At 47.1% G+C, this 12,074-nt stretch overlaps 1 protein-coding gene across 3 annotated transcripts in view; it reads right to left on the bottom strand.

Annotated features, from left to right (window-relative positions):
• Nucleotides 1-11,792, bottom strand: part of PRR5 (proline rich 5) — a 93,475-nt gene extending 81,683 nt beyond the window's left edge. For 2 of the 3 annotated variants that reach the window (XM_074825603.1, XM_074825602.1), the window contains exons 1-2: nt 11,418-11,792; nt 10,881-10,963 (exon numbers count right to left, since the gene is read on the bottom strand). The gene's annotated coding sequence lies outside the window, so the exon portion shown is untranslated. Of the gene's footprint in view, nt 1-8,429; nt 8,505-8,807; nt 9,058-9,961; nt 10,043-10,880; nt 10,964-11,417 lie in introns of all 3 variants that reach the window. The other variant, XM_074825601.1, reaches the window with a different exon arrangement.
• Nucleotides 11,793-12,074: the final 282 nt, after the last annotated feature.

The following is a 12,074-nucleotide window of genomic DNA, read 5'->3' as shown; positions in this document are numbered from 1 at the left end:
TTCCCCACACAGAGTCAAGGCAGCTTTTTGTATTCCTTAGCGCTCTATTTAAAGGTAATTAAAAAATTACTTCCCTGCATTGAAATTAATTCTGAAGCCTCAGAAGAAGTTGAAAGCCTACTATTAATATTATATGACTGCTATAAAAAACTCCTGTTTTTTTCCTTCTGTTTGTTTACCTTATATATACACCAGGAACGTCCCGGGTTTGCTGAAATATTCATGGGATGATGTTTGGTAGCTCTCATCTGCTAATTAAAGGGCAGGAGAAGAAAGATACTCTAAAAAGTTAGTTTCTGAGATGATAGCGATGCTCAAGGAAGTGAAAAACACACACGAACAAAAATAGCCCTCAAAAGTGAAAAACAAAATCAAAGACAAGGGGAACACTCCCTTCCCCACAGCCCCCCAAGTGCATCTTCCTCAGTGATGGAGCAGCCTGCAGGCAGGTCCTTCAAGAGCTGAAATAATCTGCTGCCTTTCTAAGGTTGGTGGGATTTGACCAGAAGGCTACAGGTTTTGCTGAAGAAAGAAGTGCAAGAGCCTGTCTTGCTATGAGAGACTCACAGCCTGGGCTGGATCTGACTTCCTATAAAGAAATCAAACAGAAGTAAAGAAGGGCATAACCCCGCTTGGTTTCCTTTCACAGTAATTCTCAAGTCTTGAAAACTTGGGGTAATCCCCCTTACACATATTTGTTCCTCGTTTTTACCAAATTTGACTTCCACCTTGGAAAAAAGCTGAGAAAAAGGAGGCGGCCAGAGACTGGAAGAGAACACTGACCCGCCCGGAAAATGAAAGATTAACACAGATGCCTTTGTGTTCACAGAAAACATGCAAACCAGGCGCTGCCAGGGAGCCACGAGAGCACAGCAACTGAGATGCTGCAGCAGTCACCCAGCGAACACACCGGAGACGGGGATTTTCGATTCAGTAAAAAGCTCTGCTTCTTTCTATTTCAATATGAATGTCCTCTGTGGACTCAAGGGACTCTCCAGGCTTGGTATCCCCCGTCAGAGGAAAGCTCTTCCCCCAAGAAGGCGTTAGCCAGACTGGCTCTTTAAAATAAACAGCTGGAATATCACCCTAAGGGCCAAATACAAAGGGCGTTTCGTGGCTGAAGCAGAATTAATGGAAACGAAGACCAGATTTCTGCTCTCTGGCAAGGGTGATGGGTTGACTTGGTGAGTTTTTAAACTGCTTTAGCTTAAGGGTGACGTCACAAGGCACAGGTTTTCCTGGGAGGGAGGAAAGAAAACTGGAAGGTCGTTTCCCTGCTGCCACTGTCCCTCGCTGGGACAAGGCAGGAGGTCACAGCCATATCAAGCTGTGCTGTGCCAAACGCCCACCTTCCGCTTCGGTACCAGGGAGCTGCACTGAGGTACAGCAGGGCTGGCAAACTGCATCCCCTCCTCAAGACCAGATTCATCCCCAAAAACTCAATGCAAAAGTCTAAACGCGTGAGTGTTACTCGACTTCTCCACACTTGTTCACATAAACCCTGCACTTACATTTCTTACTCAAGCACTCTCCCAGAATTTACTCAAGTCTGTAAGATGACAGGGTAAGCCCCAGCCCGTCACACCACGCTCAGCAGCTACCAAGCCATGAGCACCGAGAGTTGTTTGTGACAGCACCGGACTCACCATTCCCAGGCACCCCCTGCTATCACCCAAAGCACCACAATCCATTTGACTTCCTCTCAGGAAGCAAAAAACTTAATAAATTAAGAACCAAGTGTTGGTCTGAGAGGGAACTGCATCACTAGCATACTAAAGGTTTTGTACTTTGTTTCTGAGGTAGGAAGATAAGGGCTTTGCTGTAGAGTCAGCAAAACAACAAGGTGTTTTTAAAACATAAGCAAAGTGAGTCTCTCTTAAATTACTTCAAACATCCCCCGTGACTTTGGACACCATGACCAAGGGCACCATCTTTCAGCTTTATTCCAGCACACCATGCTGTGCTCCTCAGAGGTCAGAACTGTCTTCAAATTCCACTAAATCCACTGTTATTTCCTGTTCTTTAATCTATCAGCTTAATAAATCTGCTCCGTTACTTTCTCATTTGTAGAGGCAGGCAGGAGACTGCGCGACACAGCAGATGCAGGAGTTTAAAAAAAAAAGGCGAGGGGGTGGGGAACCTAAGCAAAAGGCTTTTATGTGCTTGTATCTGGGATCTCTGAACGCGTGCTCGGAGCTGCGGGGGCCAGCCAAAGCCTAAACTCCCTGTGCCCCTCCAGGAGGAGTCCTCCTCATCACTGCGGCCGTCCCAAACCATGACATGATGCCTCTAGACTTTACATGGGATCATACAGCGGCAGAGAGTTGGGTCATACCCAAAGCTCAAACCACTGGGGCCCCTGCCCCGAGTTATGCAAACATTGCTCAGCAGGACTCGTGGATAAATAGCCATTCCGAGCTCTTCAGGGCTCTAGCAGATATATCTCACCAGGCTTTGGAAAGCTCAGGCTGAAAGAGCAGGAATTCCAGCAGATGCGTCAGATGCTCCATTGGTCTTCACGACTATGTAGCATTCCCCACGTTCCCTGTAAGAGCATGAAGCAAGAGGCATTCGGGGGTACGTCCTAGCAGCACAAACCACATCCACCCTTCCCAGCACCTGCTGGCGACAGGATCACCACACAGCAGCTGTCCAGGGTCTGTCTGCACCAAAAGAATGTCCTGGATCAAAAGAATGGCAAGCCCCATACCTTCTGGCCACCAGCTGTGTCTGTACGAGAAAGGCATCATCTAGATCCCTGATGTATCCTTCCGGAAGTCACACAGAATCATCTGGGTTGGAAAAGCCCTTGAAGATCCTCCAGTCCAACCATTAACCTCACACTGACCGTTCCCAACTCCACCAGATCCCTCAGCGCTGGGTCAACCCGACTCTTCAACCCCTCCAGGGATGGGGACTCCCCCCCTGCCCTGGGCAGCCCATTCCAACGCCCAACAACCCCTTCTGCAAAGAAATCCTTCCTAAGAGCCAGTCTGACCCTGCCCTGGCGCAGCTTGAGGCCATTCCCTCTTGTCCTGGCGCTGGTTCCTTGGTCATGTTCCATTTAATCCCCTGAACAAGGCACTCACTAGGGAGGACACGGGGCAGAACCTGCAGAGGGGTGGCTGCTGTTTTAAGAGCAGCGGGTCAGCCTTCACGCTCGGTCTGTTAAACATCATGGGCTGCCTGGGTATCTATGTCTGCATATGTCTAAGCACCCGTACAGAAGACAAAAGGAAAACCAAGGAATGCTTAGAAAAGAGCCTAGTTCAGTTAACGGCCCTCTGACATCCCCAAGCTCTGCCTCCAAACCTCTGCTGCCGACAGAAATCCCACTCCAGGCTGTAGCCTCCAAAGGGCACAGAGTGCTCCACATAGAGCAGCTCGTGCTCAGCAATGCAATGATGTGTAATTTCAATGTGCTTTCACCATTCTTGTTGCCATCACAGGTTTTAAGGCCAGCAAGGAACCGTTCTACTTTGACCATTTATGGGGGAAGAAGAACATCCTAATATCACGCAATCCTGTGAAAAAGAGTATCTTCATTTTCAGTGGTGGTTTTGTTCTCCTGTTGTTTAACACTGAATAAAGAAGCTGTTCAAAGAAGGCAAGCAAAGAAGACAGGCAATAGGAGGGGCACATTTTGCCTGAGCATTCATCAGCCCATTTCCTTCAGTGAGAGGAAAAGCAAGGCAAAGAAGAAGAAACAGCATCCCGTTTTTGCCTAAGCACACAGATGATAGGTAGGCTTTAGAAACTTAAATTTTTACAGCTTCCAACAAGAACAAGGCTTGTTTTTGCAACAGTGATGCTGGGTTTTAGATTGCTTTCCCTAAACTGGAGATTTACTCTCTAGGATACCTAAATGCTGCTAAAGTGGCAACTGAGAGCCTGGAGAGGGCTGAGTACAGATCAGTTAAGAGGAATCTCCCGCCTTTAGTCATAAAAAGAAAGTGTTAATGTGCAGGGCAGGGACTGTCCTTTGTTTTGTGCTTGTACTCTGCCTAGCACAGGGTGGTCTTAGCTCCCCAACTTAAAGGTTTAAAGGCAGAAAAAAATTCCAGTCATCAATAAACAAGAGATACTGAGGCAGATAAATAAGGGACTGGAACTATTTGTTAAATAAGCACGACAAAGGCTACCAGACTTAGCAGCTACAGGACTTTCCATATGCTACAAAATAATTATGAGGGGCCAGGATTAAAATGTGAACAATTGGGAAACCTTCATGGGAATTCAAGAAAGACCTCGATGTATCCTGGGGGAGAGAATGGCTCTGCAGTTCAGTTGCATCTCTCATTGAACGCTGTTAAAACTCCATGAAAGGGAAATCAAGCTAATCAAATTTAAACCAGCTAATAAATATTCTTTTGGCTACTCTTTTCCCAGCAAAAGAGTGAAAAGGGATGATGCCAGTAGCCTATTATCAATGTTAAAAACTTGAGCCTAAAAAGAGCAAAAGGAATTTACTATACCCAAATAAGCTAAGCATAAACCTTGCATCTTGTTCCTGGCTGGGACCATTTTTCAAATTAAACCTTCTGGTAAACTTTGAGAAATCCTCGATGTCTGTAACAAGGTATTCACAGTGCTGTAGATGGGAAAAAAATTATCTTCTAACCTGCATTAATATTTTCTCTCCTGTCTGTATAACCACAGACAACTCTGGTAGTCATGCAAACACATACTTCAGCCTGAGTATCTCCAGGAAATTGTTTCATAATGATGAATGAACAAAAGTCATGCAGAATAAAATGGAAAATCAACTCATGCTGGAATTACACACTACAGAATTAATTGGGAAGCATGCTGTAATGCCAAATTTGATCCGTGCAAGCAAATATCACAAGTTTGGGCCAACATCTGGCTTCTTATCTGAACTTTCCAAGCTGCTTCTCAGTTATACAAAACTGGCTTGGATATTTTATGAGAACAAGCGCTCTCAAGTTTTCCAATACTTTCTATCTTCAGGGATGCCAGAATTACCACAAGAATGCCTTTTTCCTGGCACTCTGAATTCAACTGATTCAGACCTCACTGATACGATACACTACAGGATTATTTATACCGGGAACGATGCTTTATTTAAGAGTAGAGGTTTTGCTATGCCAAACCAACCCAGTTATTTGTTAAGTCCGATAACCTGCCAGCAGCAGCCTTTGCCTAGTCCTCCAGAGCAAAAATTAAAATAAATTAAAAAACCCCAACAAATCAACAAAAAAGAAAAACCACACCACAAAACACAGCAAAACAAACAAGCAAAACCATGACCACAGAGTCATGGTAACCACCAGTGGAGCAGTCAGGAGGGAATCAAGACTCTCTGTATGTACTTTGAAGAGTAACTGATCCTATAAACCCAAGTGATCCGTATGAACTAACGCACACAACAGTGGGTATTCCTCCTACAGCGACAACTGGATGGGAAGTTAATTTACTTGTTGGAATCAGTGAAAACTGCCAAATTCAACCAGTTCACTGGTATTTCTCTAGATCAGGATATGAGTAGTTAATCAAAGGAAAAAAGAAGTGGCCCTCCATTCTTCCTGGAGAGAACCATAACAGAATATTTTACAGAAAGAAAAATTAATATAGCGGTGAAAGGAAAACCAGCAGTACTGGCTGACGGAGGGGCTGGATGAGCACATCCAAGTTGGGTTAATGCACCTTCTGGAAGAACGCTTAACTTCCCTCATCTTTCTGATTTCCTCTGCAATCAAGACAACACAATTTCATAGTTTATTTTCTTCTGACTTTCCACTTCAAATGGACAACACAGGAAGCAAAAACCTGGTACCAAGTCAGCAGATGAGGAGATTTTACGACTCAAGTTACACTTAATTAAAGGAGAGTCATCCCTAAGCCAGCACTGTAACTGTTTGTCAGTGTTTTCCCTGCCTGACCTCCAATAAACCATTCACACTGAAGACAAACTGTCTCAAATCTTTAATGCAGCCACTATGAATCAGGATAAAAATATCCCTCCCTATCTAGCAACAACATACCATCTTCAAGCACTTCTAACTCCACCTGTTCTGCAGTAGGAACATGTCTAATTTATATAAACTCTGGTTTATTCTGGGATACAACAAGAAATCCGGTGGAGGGAAGACTGTATGTTAAGACACCAAACCACACGGGAGAGGTACGTTATCATACATCACAGTATTGAGTGAATAATCAGATTTTTCATGAACTGACCCACCTCGTATCTGAAGACAGACGTGGAACACTATCACTAGTACACAGTAACACCACAAAACTAATTAAGTCCAAAATTGCAACCTCTTTATATTCTTGGAACCACATTCTAAAAAATACCTTAATCCTGAAGAAACTGATTAAATCCAAGCAAACATAAGAACTTGGACTGAAGAACTGCTGGAGCTGATCCAAAGCAGCAGCCTCTCCCCCGACTGCGGCGCGTTTTGGATCAGGGCCCTCAGCCCTTCGAAGCCGTTTGTGCATCACCTACAACTCCAGCAGAGCTACGCAGCCCTCGGAAGCTGCTCTTGGCATTTCAGCAAGTACACCAGGTTGCGTCTACCGCAGGACTCAGCAAGGGAAGAGGTAACTGCTGTCCAAGAATATCTTTTTTTTTTTCCCCCCCCGATAACAGCTTAAAAGCAGGAAAACACCCTGAGCCTGTTGCTTTCTAGCTTTTCTTCAAGAGGAGGATTCAACGTGGGTCCAAGGACACAGATTAACAGTCAGTGTAGACCAAGCAATGTTTCTAGCCCAGCCTGCTGCGCTCACCACAGGAAAGTGTCTTCCATCACCTCCCTCCTCCCATCCTTCCTCGCTGCCTGGTCAGAAAGGCACACGAGATGCTGTAGCATTTGTTTTACAGAATAACAGCATGCGTGTCAGCTGCCAGCAAGGTAAGCGTTCATGTATTTCCTGGAACACAGGCTAAAAAGATGGAATAAGACCTACTAATTCACGCAGTCCATCTCCCTCCCCACAGGCATCTAATCCAAGCTCCAGAGAACGCCGCCGCCATCCCCTCCTGCAGACCACAGAGGGGAGCTGAGAAGCTGACTCCAACTGAGTTGTACTGCTTAACTACAGAGCCTTGCTCCTAAAACCTCCACCCTAATCCCCAGGCATGGTTCAGCCAGGGGAGATGCGACCCTGAGCTGTCAGCCCTGCAGAACACTTTCCAGGGCTCTCTCGGAGCTTTACAAAACCCCAACCAACAAGGCTACTAGCGTTTTTCATGGAAGATTATTTAGCTTCATTCCATCAAGAAGCTTTTCTTGATGTTCAAGTTACCTTCTCTTTTGCAGTCCGTTAAGTCTAGTTGCACCCTCTTGCAAAGGCTAAGTGATTATCTCTTGAGTACCCACACCTGAAATTGTTGGTATCTTTGCTTCTTAACCTATCTCTACTAAGTGTTTTTACTCATTCCTCAGAAATCAGTCCCCTCACTCTCCTAATCAGCTCTTTCCCTTCCCTCTCAAGCTTTCCAAGGGCAGGTGTCCTGTATTTAAGCCAGGGAGCCAGACGCATTCCCGCTGCAGACGTAAAGCCCGTTACTCCTCCGTTCATCACCGGGGTATTGGGGACAGCTGAGCTGCCTTGTGTTACTGCCTCACTGCAGCAGCCGTGGCCCTTGATTTGTTTCAGCCCGTGACTTTGCGGGTGCTCTTTCACACACGTTAACCTACCGTCCATTTTATTTTCCTGTTTCCACCCCTCAGCCTCCTCGGATTGTTCTGCACCTTCGGGCTGTCTGCAGAGGGACACTTCATTGCCAATAACTGCAGACACCCAAGAGGGAAAAACCCACCCAGCTCTTCTGATGCCTTTCACGTTCCTTCCTCAGTTGTCATCATCCTGGCTTCTACATCACGCCACCATGGAGCATAAATACATTTAATTCTTGTACAGGAGATGCATCACCAAGTTCCCCAGAAGAGCAGCTGCTTCGCCTGCTCGCACGCGCAGCATGGAGGGTACCTCCCTGGTGACACCCAATATCTTTCAGATCAAAACTGTGCCCCGAACCACTCGTCAGCCCCCCCAGCAGATTGAATTTCAGCCTGAGCGACACAAAGGAGTATATTGTGGCTAGTTGATGGGCAGGAAGGGACTTGGGGTTTACAGTTCCTGTGAGTCTTCCAGCAGTCACAGCATAATGTGACAGAAAGTAAACATCTTTCAAGAGAAAATAGCTCAGAATTCAATCAATGCCTCATTTTTTTCCTGCGCCTGTCTTTGTTTCAGAGCCACAATCTTTACAAGAAACAATCTCCAACTCGATTGTCCGAGCAAGGGAATGCCCGGCACCGTTCCGTAGCGTTTTCCCAGTTAGCTGTCAGGTTTCATTTAGCATTCTGCACCGGCCCTACGGTTTGGCTCACCCGGAAATCTTAAATGCAAATGTATTTGCGGGGTGGCATGAGAGAACAATATCAGAATTTTACCTCACACCACAGCTCCTTGCTCGGCTTCGTTCGACTCCCTTTTCCTCCCTCCCATATACACAGATTTTGCAGCTACTAAAAAAAAAAAAAAAAAAAAAAGGCTTAAACAAGAAAATTTTTACCTATTATTTTTTCCTACTGAAAGACTTTCCCTGGCCCTTCTGCTTAAACAGACCTAAACCAGAGTTGAAATAATGCTTTAAAATCGCCTACGACTCCACTCGAGGCGCAGAGCAGGCAAGCAATTTCTTTAATAGCAGGGAATAACAGCACTTAATTCAAATCATCCCCACACCATATTTTCCATCTTTCAAGGGCTAGATATGCACTAGCTAATTAGTCACTGTTTTCTCCACACCCCAAACTCGCCAGTCTTACCCTAAGAAACAGAGGAGAAAGCAAACATCTCCAAGAGGACGTGCTTCTGGATGAGTATTTGTCATTTTCTTCTCTTCTTTGTGCTCAGTGTCAACGAGTCCCAGGCCACAGATGTAGGCAGATAATTACCAGCTCTCATAATTCAACAGCTCCTTGAGAGGCTGTGGCCAGGGCTATCGGAGAGGCAAATTCTTCACTGACCTTAATATGAAGGCATTTATCTAGCAGTGATGCTGAAACACTTCAAACACTGTTAAATAATCAGAAACAGACCTGATCGTTTTCTTTCTGGTGCAAGGATGCTCTTGCCCACGCGTGGGACCAACCACTCGTGCAGATCGAGGCACGACCTGAATACAGCTCAGCAGTCTGTGCTGAGCTACACGAGACCAGGATAAGTTCTAGAAATCACAGTGAGATTATTATGCAGTAAAAAAGCTCCGATTTTCCCTTTAAAGAACAGCTTTTTGGTTTGCATTAGTGGTTTATTAGCAAACACACGTGCAAGAGTGGTACTTTAAAGGAAAACAAAGAAGTAGGCCAGGAGGTCAGTGGATACGAATGGTCAGAGCCTCCAGCTCTGGACCAGTCTACCTTGTTGCAGTTAATATCCATCACAATATTTAACTCTATTGTTGAAACAGGAAATACTATTTTTAGCCATTACCTATTATTTTTGTTCAAAGATTAAGTGCCACTTCCAGTTCTATTACCCATTTTGCATTTTATCTCGTGTATTTATGGAGCTGTTCATTAATCCCGCTGGCTTTTACATTAAAAAAAAAAAAATTAAAGTCATTTTACTGGCTTTCTTTATTGTGGCTACATTTTACAACTATAATTCCATCTGTCATAAAAATTAAAAGGAAATGCCTCTAGAATGGAAATAGGGGGAGGTACGACTGTAACCCAAGGCTCAGACTTTCTGCAGTGCTCAGGGTTTCATTTTCTTAAGTGCTAAAGACTCAGAATTTGGTTTATACAGATACATTTCCCTCAAGGTCCCCCAAAGAGCTATGGATACAAAAGTTTGTGAACTGAAAAGAAAGACACTAAAATCTAGGCATTTACTCTAGAGTCTAAGCACAAGCCTAAAGAGCGTTCAAAATCTGGCTCTGTCTTGGGTGAGGAGTACGTCTGGAAATTCCTCTTACACTGCCTGCTTTGCAGTGCCTTTCTTACTGCGTATCCACTGGGAACGTGTCTTAATTCCATATTCCTTCCAGAGTCTTCCCCTAATTAGGTTATTAACGAGAAAAAGAAAGATGGAGCATTAAGTCACGCGATCAACAGTGTATCCCTGTCAATACATGCTTCGTAGTAAGTCACATATTAACAGTCCACCACAGAGAAACTAGAGTTATATTCAGGATTCACCTGACTCCCAGAACTAAGTTTTAGATGCACTGTGCTTTGGTTCTGGGAGAAGTTAGGAACAAAGAGCAGTTCTGGGAGGCAGCACCACAGCTCTACATCCAACCACGCACTAGATGCCAAGCATGTCCATGATCCTATAGCTGGCCTATACTGAACTACTTCTTTTATTCAAATTGTAAGAAAGCTGCCTAACTATCGCCTCACAGTCTTTGTTTTCCTCAAAGCTAATAGGCATGTCAGACAGAAGAAAAGCACTTCTTTTAAATGAAGCATCAAAATTTAGCTTTAGACCTATGTTTCCATTATTAATCAACATGCTGGTAAACACAAAAGCTGATTGTTTCCTCTAATTTAAAACGAAATGCTTAAAAGTACGCTGGCTGGAAACGATGAACACCAGAAAAGCTAAATCATTTCCTCGATCCTTTTTCTAAGGCTGTCTCTCGTGTTGCTTCTACAATATTAAAACGCTGGCGCACAGCCAACTTAATGTATTCTTGAAGAAAACGAAGACACCGGACCTTCACCAACGATCCCTTACGAGCTGCCAAAATTAACAGCGACTGCACACACACACACAAATTAAAATGGACAAGCCCACCTTCTGCAAAAGCCATCAGAGATTGTACACTTCAGGGTGAAAACGTGCAAAATCATTCTGCAAAAAAATATCTTACTCATGCACACAGATCTTACTTGCGTGAATAAGGCTCAGAGCAGTCAACCCCCAGGAATCCCGTTTGGAGTCAACTCCAGTTACCTGGCAGAGCTATTTCAGACTGTAAAAAAAAAAAAAAAAAAAGGGGGGGGGGGAGGATGAGCGTCCGCACCAACACTGATTTAATATTCACGTAATGTGCAAAACCTGTGAGCCCGAGGTCTGCAATGAACCGAAATCGGCTAAACGGCCCCGGGGCCGCCTTCGCCCGCACTTCCCAGCGATGAACAAAGCCGGGAGCCCCCCCTCAGACCCCGGGGCCGCCCCCCCCGCAGCCTCCCCCTCCCCACGGGAGACCCCAGCCCTGCCACGGCCCCCCGGCGGCAGGAGGGTCCCGGAGCCACCCCCCCAGCAGAACCCCGTGTCCGCTGGGGGTGGGACGACAACCCAGGGACAGACCCGCTTTACCACCCCCGCTCCCCAAATTCTGCGGGGCGAACCCCCGGGCTGGGCACAGCCCCGGCGGCGGCCGGTTCCCCCAGACCCCGACCGCCCCCCCCCGCCCCCCAACTCACCGTGCGCGGCGGGAAGGAGCCGCAGGCCCAGCCCGGAGGGTGGGGATGGGGATGAAGAGGAGGAGGAGGACGATGGGGATGGGGTGGGGTGTCCGGCGGCCCCGCAGCGGGGAGGGAGCGGGGCCGGTGCTGCCGCCCGGGGCAGCGTCGCGGTGCACAATGCGCGGCCGCGGGAGCCGCGCCGGCGGGGCGGGGCGGGGCGGGGCCAAGGAGGAAAACGAGACCTCAAAACCCCCAAATCCCCCCAAATCCGCCAGAGCAGCCCTCGGCACCCCCTTCCCTCTGCGGTGGGCGGGCAGGGTCTGTGTCCGTGGCCGCCTGGCAGGGGAGCGCAGCGCGGAGCCGCTTCGCGCAGCCCCGCGTTGTTGCGCGGAAAAAGCGCGGAGCCGAAGCCCGGCCGATGGGCCCCTCTCTGCCCCAGCGAGCTGCGGGCGGGGAGGAGAGGGGAGGAACAGCCCGCAGGAGGCAAATCCAACCTCTCATCCCTGCGAGGAAGGGACAGGAGCACAAAGGAGCCCTCCGCAGGTTCCCAGCCAAGTGGCGTTTCTCACCGATGCTCGGGGACCGGCAACCGTCCCACCGGGGGCCCCCGGCACAGGGACCCGCGGGCCCGGGCCAGGGTTTCACTGAAATCCCACGCGGTGCCGGCTGGAGTCC

Source organism: Strix aluco, chromosome 5, assembly GCF_031877795.1.
Source record: "Strix aluco isolate bStrAlu1 chromosome 5, bStrAlu1.hap1, whole genome shotgun sequence".
Lineage (NCBI taxonomy): Eukaryota > Metazoa > Chordata > Aves > Strigiformes > Strigidae > Strix > Strix aluco.
Note: the sequence above shows the minus strand (reverse complement) of the source record. Positions and strands in the feature narration are given on the sequence as shown.